The 10020-nt window shown below is 41.4% G+C and overlaps 1 protein-coding gene across 4 annotated transcripts in view; it reads left to right on the top strand.

The window, feature by feature from the left end:
* The window catches only part of LOC138759353 (myosin-10), a 141262-nt gene that overhangs the window by 1637 nt on the left and 129605 nt on the right, over positions 1-10020 (top strand). The gene's annotated exons all lie outside the window — the stretch shown is intronic.

The following is a 10020-nucleotide window of genomic DNA, read 5'->3' as shown; positions in this document are numbered from 1 at the left end:
TCTCCATTGTGCGACAGAGGGAGTGAATATGCTGATGAATAGAGTATCAATCATTTAGACTTTCTTAATGACGTCAGGGTTGCTTGTGCATTTCCAGGCAAGTGGCGAGCATTCCATTCAACGTCTGATGTGTAATTTGTAGATGCTGACAAAGCTCTGCAGTCAGAAGATTTGGAGGAGGTACTTGCCAACAATGCCCATCTTCTAACTTGTAACCACACATTTTTGTGGCAGGTCCAGTTTACTTTCTAAGTAGGGAGCCCAGGTTTTGACTGCAGCAGACCATTTGTGGATAATACTTGTGAAAATCAAGCAAAGATGGCACGGTTGGAGGAGACCGTGGCCTGTGACAATTGTGTCATATGCCTAAATGTATTGTTCTTGCCTCATGTATGCATGGCTTACATTTCGAGATTTTTGTGTAGAATAGTTCCTGAAGAAGATTAAAGCTGACAAAGGTTGGAGCCAGCATTACTGGTCTGAGAACCATGGGGCTGTGACTTGATCTCAACCCACATTTTTCTTAGTTCAATATGTACCTTCGTCCTGTGAAGAATTTTCCTTTTATTTTGCTGATTAGTGTTATCAAGACTTGCTGAAGTTGAGTGCTGCTTTGACATCAAGGGCATTCAGAATTGTCTTTGGGATTCTGCTCTTGGGCTCGTATTTGGATGAGCTCTAGGGCCATGTGGTTCCCAAGAAGAACCAAACGGGACACGAGTGAGCATATTATTGGTGAGTTTTGCTTGTAGTAGTGAGAGCAGGGGAAATGCAAATTTTGTACATGAATTGGATAACTAAATCCACTAAATTCATCCCTCAGTCACTGGATCCTTGACTTCCTCATCTGCGGACCCCAATCGGTACAGATCTGCAACATCACCACTCCCAACGTGGACATCCAAGGCTGTGTGCTTAGTTCCTGTTCTCTACTCCTGTACACTCATGGCGACACATCCAAGGTCTGCTCCAACTTGATCTACAAATTTGCTGGTTTTGACTGAATAAGTGGAAATGAGTCCGATTACAAAATGGAGATAAGAATCTGATTGGGACAACAATCTTGGTCTAAATGCCACTGAGATCAAGGAACTTGTTGATTTTAGGAAGGAGAGGCAGAGGGAGCATACACCTGTCTGCATTGATGGGATGGATCTGTAGAGGGTTAGGACCTTCAAGTTCCTCCGATTCCATATTTCAGAAGTTCTCTCCTGAAGCCAACACATCAAGGCAACAGTGAATGAGGCACACCAATTCTTTCTGAGGAGATTTGCTATGTTGTCGAATGCTCAATCCAACATCTACTGGTGCACTCTGGAAAGTATGCTGGTCGCACCACAATTCACTGAATTGTGAATTAGACTGCCCAGGAATGAAGAAAGCTCCAGAAGGTCACAAATAGAGCCAGGTCCATTGCAGGCTCTGATCCTTCATCCATAGAATGCATCCATGTGAGGTGCTGCTTTAAGAAAGCAGCTGACATCCTAAAGGATCCCCATCACTCTGGTCGCAACTTCTCACTGTCTCCTTTGGGCAGAAGGTACAGAAGACCAACAGCCATCAGACTCTTCAACCTACCCTTGTGACTCTAATCTTAGACTGCTCTGACACTACAAAAAGAATTTTCTGAACTGTTGTCAGGTCACTTGTTGTGCAAGGATAAATTTATGATACATGTTTTGATTTACTCTTTGAATTCAATTCAGTAGCTTTTCATCTTGTAGCTTTTTACAAAGTACCAGTTCAGCTGCAGCAGGTGAGAATTTTGCTGTATATGAACATTGTACAATGTATATGACCAGCTCCTTATTGTTGTGACCAGAACTGCTTGACTGGAGATGCAGCTAATTATCAAATATAAGCTTTTTGGCAGTTGTTGCGTTGTGTGGTCTGTGTTGTATTTGGTGCTCTTTTTTAGATAACATTGCACAAATTGAACTGAGTGAAGAATTGTCTATGGCAAGGATCCTGGGAGGAAATTAAAGTGGAGATCAACTTGGTTCTTTTGACCAAAGGTTGTAGGTGCTCGAGTGCAAGTTTTGATTTGTTGGCTGGAGTTCGAATGCTTTACTTTGTATGGACTCCTGTATGGCAGGTTGATGGCTAGTGCAGTTCGTGGACTGTCATTCTTCATTTCCTTATTCAAGGATTTTATTTTCAGTTGGTGTATGTGATTAGTTATTGGGAAGGAATTCTATTCTATTGCGCTCCTGATGGGTTGCAACACTTCATGAATACAGCAAAAAGTCATTGTAATGAAAGGTAGCCTTAATGTGGTAATAATGTGCTGTATACTTGTGTGAATGACAAACTTCATTTAGACTTAAGTGTAGTGTGCAAATGCAAAAGCTTTGCAGCTTCTCAGGTACTCGAGCTTGCACCAAGCACAATACATGAGAAAAAGAATAATAAAACCAAAAAAATATTTGCAATACTGCATGCACAGAGGATCAGATCACTACACAATCAGAATATACAATTCAATTGATAGGATATTATGCAGTGTGGTTTTGGTATTGAATATTTAACCAAATACTTGGACTCGTGTTACAGTTTTTTTTTACCCCGGATTGTAAATTAGTATAATTGGAAAAGAGGATGATTTAGAGTTGTGGTTTGTGACATTTTTGAAATGAGGGATCATATTAAGGTCATGCTTGGTATGTAACTCAGTCAATGAAAAGGAGCTACTGCCGACAGGCAAGATATGGAGGACTAAAACTGCTGCCATGGTGCAGTCTGTCTTTTAATGCTAGAAGTGATAGAGCTGGAATCTTGCATAATTGGGCAGATTTGAGAAATCATTTGAGGGAAGGTGTCATTCAGTATTTGGAACTGTTATGACAGGCAGCGTAGATTCAAGGCTGCCTTGCGTCCGATTCCTTGTGACAAAGGGTGATGAAGGTAATGGCATCTTTTATTTGACAAAAGTTTCAAATATAGGTACAATACCCCATATCTGAAACACAAGACCAGGTGGTTTTTGGGACAATGGAATAAGGCAGCAAAGTAGAATCCAACGGAGCACCTCGCTTCGCTGCTAGGAGCCCGAGGTGACTTCTTCGATGCGGACAGCACAACACCCGATGTTGAGAATGGAGTCACCGACTCCGGCTGCAGCCAAATGATGAAGACTTGGGCCAGCTCCGTTTGGCATCTTCCTGACCAGAAGCAGACTGCAGTTTTTGTCATCAAACCGGCACCAACGGAGCCCCACAGGTGCAAGTCACGTGGTGAGTTTTATTTCCCACTTGTGACATCACATCAGCGCTAAAATTATTTTGGTTTTTGGAACTTCAGAGATGGGGTACTCTGTGAGAAAATAAATTGGATCAAGGGTAAATGATCAAGTTAGACTTTCAGAAAAGAAAAATTGTCAGTGGGAATTTTGATTTCTGTGAAGTGTAATACCCAATACTACAAGGACATCTGCAAGAGACGGTGTCTTAAGAATAAAGCCTCTATCCTCAAGGATAGAGGCCATGCCCTCTTAAGACTGCTACCATCAAGAAGGAGGTACAGGAGTCTGAAGACTAACACCCAGTGTCACAAAAAACAGCTTCTTCCCCTCGGTCATCAGATTTCTGAATGGACAATGAACCAAAGATGCAACCTTGCTTCCTCTTTTGGCATTAATTTATTTTTTAAACTTAATTTGTAGTAATATTGGCACCTGTAATGCTGCCACAAAACAATTAATTTTGTGACCTGTTCATGATAATTTCTGATTTTGACTTTGTCCCTTTTGTCCAGGTTATTAACACAGTTCAGTTCCTGAAATGTTTGTAACCCTAATCATCTGTAAATCGACCCCAATGGGTGTGGGAAAGGTTTGCAATTGGCAGTGATGGGAGAGCAAACAGGAAGAGTGGTGACTAGCTAGCCTCTCTGACTTGATGAGTGAGTCTGAGCATTCCACTTCTGCTTGACCCAGCCGAGAATTCATGGGGCTGTCAAGCAGAGGCATGTGGAAATGTCCCATTTGCACTCTACAGGAGGTGGCTGCACTCCCTCGGCAGCCGTCAAATCCACCCCCATCCATTCCACGGGGGGTTCATAAGCTGGTAACCGGGACAGAATGATTTGGATTTTAGAAATGTGATTTAGGATGATACCAAAGTTGGCAATGAGAACATGGAGGTAGGTGGATTTAACTTGTTTGCAGAATAACCTTGAGAGTTTAGTTGGCCTAATTCCCCTCTTTCTGGCTATTGATTCTGCAGAGAGACAACATTTCAGAATGTTGATTTTAAACGGCTGTTGTAGTTGGACAGCACAATGTTAGTAATGGCTCTAAGCTCGAATAGAATTTTTTAATCAAATTTTTAAAATTTATTTTGGAAAACAATGTAATCTCATCACCAAACACTTGCATCCATCCTGTGTGTGGGGTTGAGTGCTGCAGTGTCATCTGAGTTGCTTTAATTAATGTCTTTTTTAAAAAGTGCACAGAGCATGCAGGATGATTCCTGTCCAAATGAAGAAGTAAATAGAACCTGACTGGAATTTTAAGGGATGGAGGAGGAAAGTATTTCCAGAGATAATGGCTTTTGGGAATGTAAAGTTGCAGCAAAAAGATGTCAAAAGTAACTGGAATGAGAATAACAGGAAAAATGGCAAAAAAAAATACTGTACAATGGAGAGCACTCCAATTATCTGTGGGTGTTGTCTTGAGAGTTTTGATAAATATACGACACTCTCTATAGTCTGAATGAAACCAGGGAGGAGATAACAACATACATTTACATAAAGACAAGGGAGTTTTTAATCGATCTTCAGCCAGAGGGGTGGTGAATCTGTGGAATTTGTTGCCAGTCAGCTGTGGAAGCCAAGTCATTGGGTATATTTAAAGCAGAGGTTATTAACAGACCGATTCACAATAAAGCTATCAATGAAGACCATCGTCAAACAAGGCTGCATTGTTACCTCAACCTTTGACTTTTCATGCTGTAACATTATATCCTGCCTTTGACAAAATTTCTGCAGGAGTGGCGATAATCTTAAACTAATGAGAGGCAAACAAAGTTATCCAAAACTCGGTCATCAAATTGCAGATTAAACTCTTGCATATCCAGAGATCAAGCTCAAGTTCCATTTTGTGAATAATATGCAAAATTGTCATAATTTCAGATTTGTCAGAGTACATACATTACGTCACATACAACCCTGAGATTCTTTTTCTTGCAGTTGAGGTAGAATTACCACTTACTGGTAGTGCAAGAAAAACTACACAATGTAAACAAATAAAGAAATGTAAACAAAGTGCAATACAGTGGGGGTGGGTGGGGAAACAATGAAGTGCTAAAGAGCCCTTAAATAAGTCTCTGAGTTCATTGTTGAAGGATGTTCCTGAACCTGGTGGTGTGAGTCTTGTGGCACCTATACCTCTTGATGGCCTGATGGCAGAAGCAAGAACAGATCACGTGCTGGTGATGTGGATCTTTAACGATTGGCTGCTTCTCTCTGACGGCAGCATTCCCTGTAGATGTTCTTCATGGTGGGGAGGGCTTTTTGCCTGTGATGTATTGGGCTGTGCCCACCATCGCATCTATTGAAGGGCATTTTGCTTGGGGTTTTGGTGTCCCTGGACCAGAACATGATTCAGTCAGCACACTTTAATATAAACCAACAGATGTTGGTTACTCTCCAATGACCCAGCACGTGGTCTCCTAGGGAGCATTGATTGCAGTCCTCGTTATGCTTCTGAAACCTAGGTTACCTTTAGCAGGCATCTCAAAATATTGGAAAAAGTACCATGGAATGCTATCTCTGCAAAACTGTCCAAATTCACTTGAACAGTAAGAAAATCACTGTCTCTGGCATCTTTGTCCCAACATTTGCATTATTTGAGGCTCTGGTTGCCCCATGATTGGCTTTGTCAAGTTGTTCGTGTACTCCATATGAGACTTCAGAATTGTGCTTTCTTCTGAGCTCTGTAACAGGAGGAGATTAGGAAGACCGATTATCATGTACATTTGAAGGAATCCAATGGACCATTGAGGATCTCCTGGCCTTAATCACTGAAAATGGAGGTTTTTCATGCTGGTATTGAGAACCTTGCCCATGATTTGGAGCTTGGAAGTGGTGAGTGAGAGATGTGGATCACCGCTCAAGCCATCCTTCCAGCCACATTTCTCCCATCAATGCAAGAGTCAATGGTTCCCAATTTGGCCTCATTGGCCACCTCCAGATCTCACCCTTGACTGATTCCTCCATAAGATGCTCCTTCTTGCGCAGTGTGATTTCACTACATGCTAATACAAGATGACAGAATATTGTTTATATACTTGGTTTGGTGATAAATACTGGCAATGTCTGAGACAGACATAGTATCTCACTCGTTGACCATTGCTCAAATCTTTCCAATTGTGGCCCTTTCATTCTTAACCTTCCAATGAAGCCGCCTGATCTGAGTGTTTGCATTAATTTCTGTAATTTTTTTTTCCGATGACTTAAGCAGGACACTTTCCCCAGTAACCTACACTAGAAAGAATGATGAACAGCATTGTTGGTGACACTTCCAGCAGGTTGTCCTGCTTTGGTTGGTAATATTATTCAAAATTTGGAAGCGCTGGATACCCCCACTTGAGGACCTCAGCAGTTTGGACTATGGCTGTGGTCTGGGTTGGGAGAGTGGGTTGAGGGAAGCTAGAGAAAGGCGGAAAATGACGTAAAACCGTCCTTGCATCCTGATGACAACAGTTAAATAGCGTAGACTTCTGAGGCATTGTTTAATGTGTGGGAGCAAATGTAAAACTGGACTGTTTATTTCCCTGTATAGAATTAAACTTGGTGAGATAAGTATTGAAGCTGTTTAATTGAACAGCCCACGACTCAGTGTCTCATTTGCGAGGTAGCATTGAGCAAGTTCAACAGGGAGCAAAGGTATTTAAATTTCAAATTAACATTTTAAAAATATTCAGTCTTTCAGTATGGTAACAAGCCCTTTCAGCCCACAAGCTCCTGCCGCCCAAATTGACCTATTAGCTGCTGGTACGTTTTTTGAATGGTGGGAGGAAACTGGAGCACACAGTGGAAACCCAACTAAAAACGGAGAGAACGTGCAAACTCCTCGCAAACAGCGTGCGCGCTGGTGCTGCAACCATGTGGCACTAACCATGCCTTTTGCCCAACCATTTTGAATTGACGCATTAAAGTTAAGCAAAGGCCTGGTTATGTGTTTTGATCACTACGTAGCTTTGATGTAAAGGAATGATTGAATGAATTTGATTTGTAATAATAAATAGTTGGAATTGGTGGTGATAATAGATTGGTTCCGTCAATTATAATGCACAAATGTGTGGCAGAAGCTCATCAAAATGCTCTGCTAGCTGTTGCTTGACCTTAGAGTCATGCTCTTAAAACATCATCATGTCCTCTAAGTCGAATGATCACTTGAGCTCCATAATCCAAGTGATACATCATCATTCTTTTCGTGAATTGACGTGATGGGCTTTTTGTTAACCCATTAATGTTACAATACGATTAGCAGTTGCAGACCTACAAAAACAACCCCCTATTAGCATTTAATAAAAGTATTGGTCTGGTTTAATACAGCTATGGAGGTCACAAAAAGCTTTCAGTCCCTTGCCTCTCTTTACTTGTGGCCCCACTTCTGCTCTCCTGTGCTGTTCCTTTTTCTTCTAATTGTAATATCGCTGGGTACCTTTTTGTAAATGTTCTAAAATGCTTCAGAATTCTTAAAAAAAAAGCCAGTTTTTGTTTTTCTTTTAATGCTCTGCACTCTAACCACTGACATTTTCTCTCCTTTCCATTTTCATTTTGGCTGTTATATTGATAACTAACCAATGTTTCTGCATGTCTAAAAATGCTATCAATTAAGTTTTATTAAAATTATCCCTTTTCCACTGCCCCCTTGTCCCAGAAATTAATGGGGAATTAGCCGGTTTAGGGTCCAGTGGAAAAGGAAAGCAAGCACGCCGGGGATTGACAGCCTCTACTCCTACTTAAATCCCCGGTGTCAGCTGACTAAACCAGTTTGGGGGGGGGGGGGGGGGTGGAGGGAAAGGATAAGTTCCATCCCTTCCATTTGAAGGTAGGCTCTCTGATCCCTGGGATGAGTTGTGTGAGTGGAAAAGCAGTCTGTGTCCCAGTTAAAGGTGGCTCAGTGGAAACAGCACAAACGCTTCCTGTCCTGGGGCAAGACACGACCAATCAACTGGGACGCCAGTGGTAAAAAGGCTTATGACGAGGATTTGTGAATTTCACGACTCATGAAATGTTGCCAAACTGCCTCGAGTCTAAGATTTGAAGTTGACAGAGGCAGAATGCTCACATTTAAGGATTTAATTCATTGACATCTATTATAAAAGCTGTGATCCATACTTTATAATGTCAATAAAAGCTGGTCATACCTGTGATTAGCTGCTGCACTTCAATTGCAGCGGTTGATTTTTAATTTGATTTTTTTTTCCCCCATTGTCCAACTGAGAGGAATTTCTGCTGTTTTGAATAACACTAATTGGTTCTTGTTCCATCAAAATGCTGGGGGAGGGGGAGCTATGAGATGATGAGAACAATGGGCTGATTGGCCTACTTTTACTCCAATACCTTGTGAACTGTGTTTGAGGATCATTGCCTGCAAATGGGAGTGTCAGGCAACCAAATTGTTAGTTTTTCATTAGGCAGCGACGTACTAGAAGGATATTCAAGAGATTAAAGACATTTTAAGTGAACCAAAATTGAAAATGCTGGGAAAATTCAGATCGGGCAGCGTTAGTGGGCAGTGAAAGTGTTTTTGGTCTTCGGCTGGAGGAGAGAAAAGTGATTGGTTCTAAAATGTAGTGGACTTAAAAATTAAAATATAAGATGCCAAACCGTATATACAAATATATGCAAAAAAAATTATATCCTTAAAATGCACATTAAACCTAAAAATGACCCCTCTGTACCTTAAGAGAAAAGGAAAAGAAACAGTGGTTAAAAGGGGAGATGGAAAAGGAGAAAGTGCTGCCCATCAACATTTAATACAATTAAAAATAATAAAAATGTTAAATTACTAATAAGGGATGAAATTAAATATGAAATATTTAGTAAATACACTAAATAATTCAAATGTCTGCCAAATATCTATGAACATGCTATATTCTTTTCTAAGATTATAAGTAATTTTCTCCAGGGGTAGACAACTTTGCATTTCCATATTCCAACGATCAATATGTAAGAAGGACTTGGATTTTCGTGTTGTTGCGACACATTTCCTGGCTTTTGCCAAAGTGATTTGTAATAAATTTGGAATTACTTTTGGAGACATTAACATACCCCAAAAAGAGCAATTGCAGATTAAGAGGGGACTCCACCCTATCGTTTTTGTTAATATTTCCCCCAAATTTATCCAAAAAGGTCTTAATTTCATGCGTAATTCTGACTAGCATCTTTATTGAACACCTTCTCGTCCCCACCCTCTTCACCAAATGGTGGTTATAAAACTATCATCGCCAGCAGACAGCATTAGTAAAGGGTTAATCTGAACTGGCAAGTGAGTAGAAACGGATCAGATTTGAAAGAAAAACTCATGTTCTGCAACAGTGGCAGAAAATAGAGGACCGTGTGATACAAGGGGAGTAAAAGGAGGCAGAGCCGCCAGATCAAACAGCAAAAAAAACAACTAAATAAGTGCCAGAATGATTCCTAGTGGTGTGTGAAAACACTAGGAATAAGAAAAACAAGGGGACAGCAAGGATTCAGTCTCAAAATCGGGACTGTATTGAGGTGCCTCAGGGAGAAGAAAATGGCAAGGCTGCTTTAAGGCCCGTGGAGGAAGACATCGCCCAGCCTGCACAATCAATGGAGCCCGCCCAGATGGAGGCAATATCACCCTGGACTGGAAACAGGAGAAAGGAGTCCAGGAAATGTCACGAGGAGAGGGGGAGACTCGGGACCTACCTCCTGCAGCAAGAGCACAAAGTTGGGCTCCCTTGCGCTGAATGCGACACCCGCACTAGCGCTATAACTAGCGAGAGGCCGGGAAGCACGGGGGAGGACTCGAAGCGATCCAGC

This window comes from Narcine bancroftii, chromosome 3, assembly GCF_036971445.1.
Source record: "Narcine bancroftii isolate sNarBan1 chromosome 3, sNarBan1.hap1, whole genome shotgun sequence".
Taxonomy (NCBI): domain Eukaryota; kingdom Metazoa; phylum Chordata; class Chondrichthyes; order Torpediniformes; family Narcinidae; genus Narcine; species Narcine bancroftii.
The sequence above is the reverse complement of the archived record's forward strand: the minus strand, read 5'-3'. Positions and strand labels throughout refer to the sequence as shown.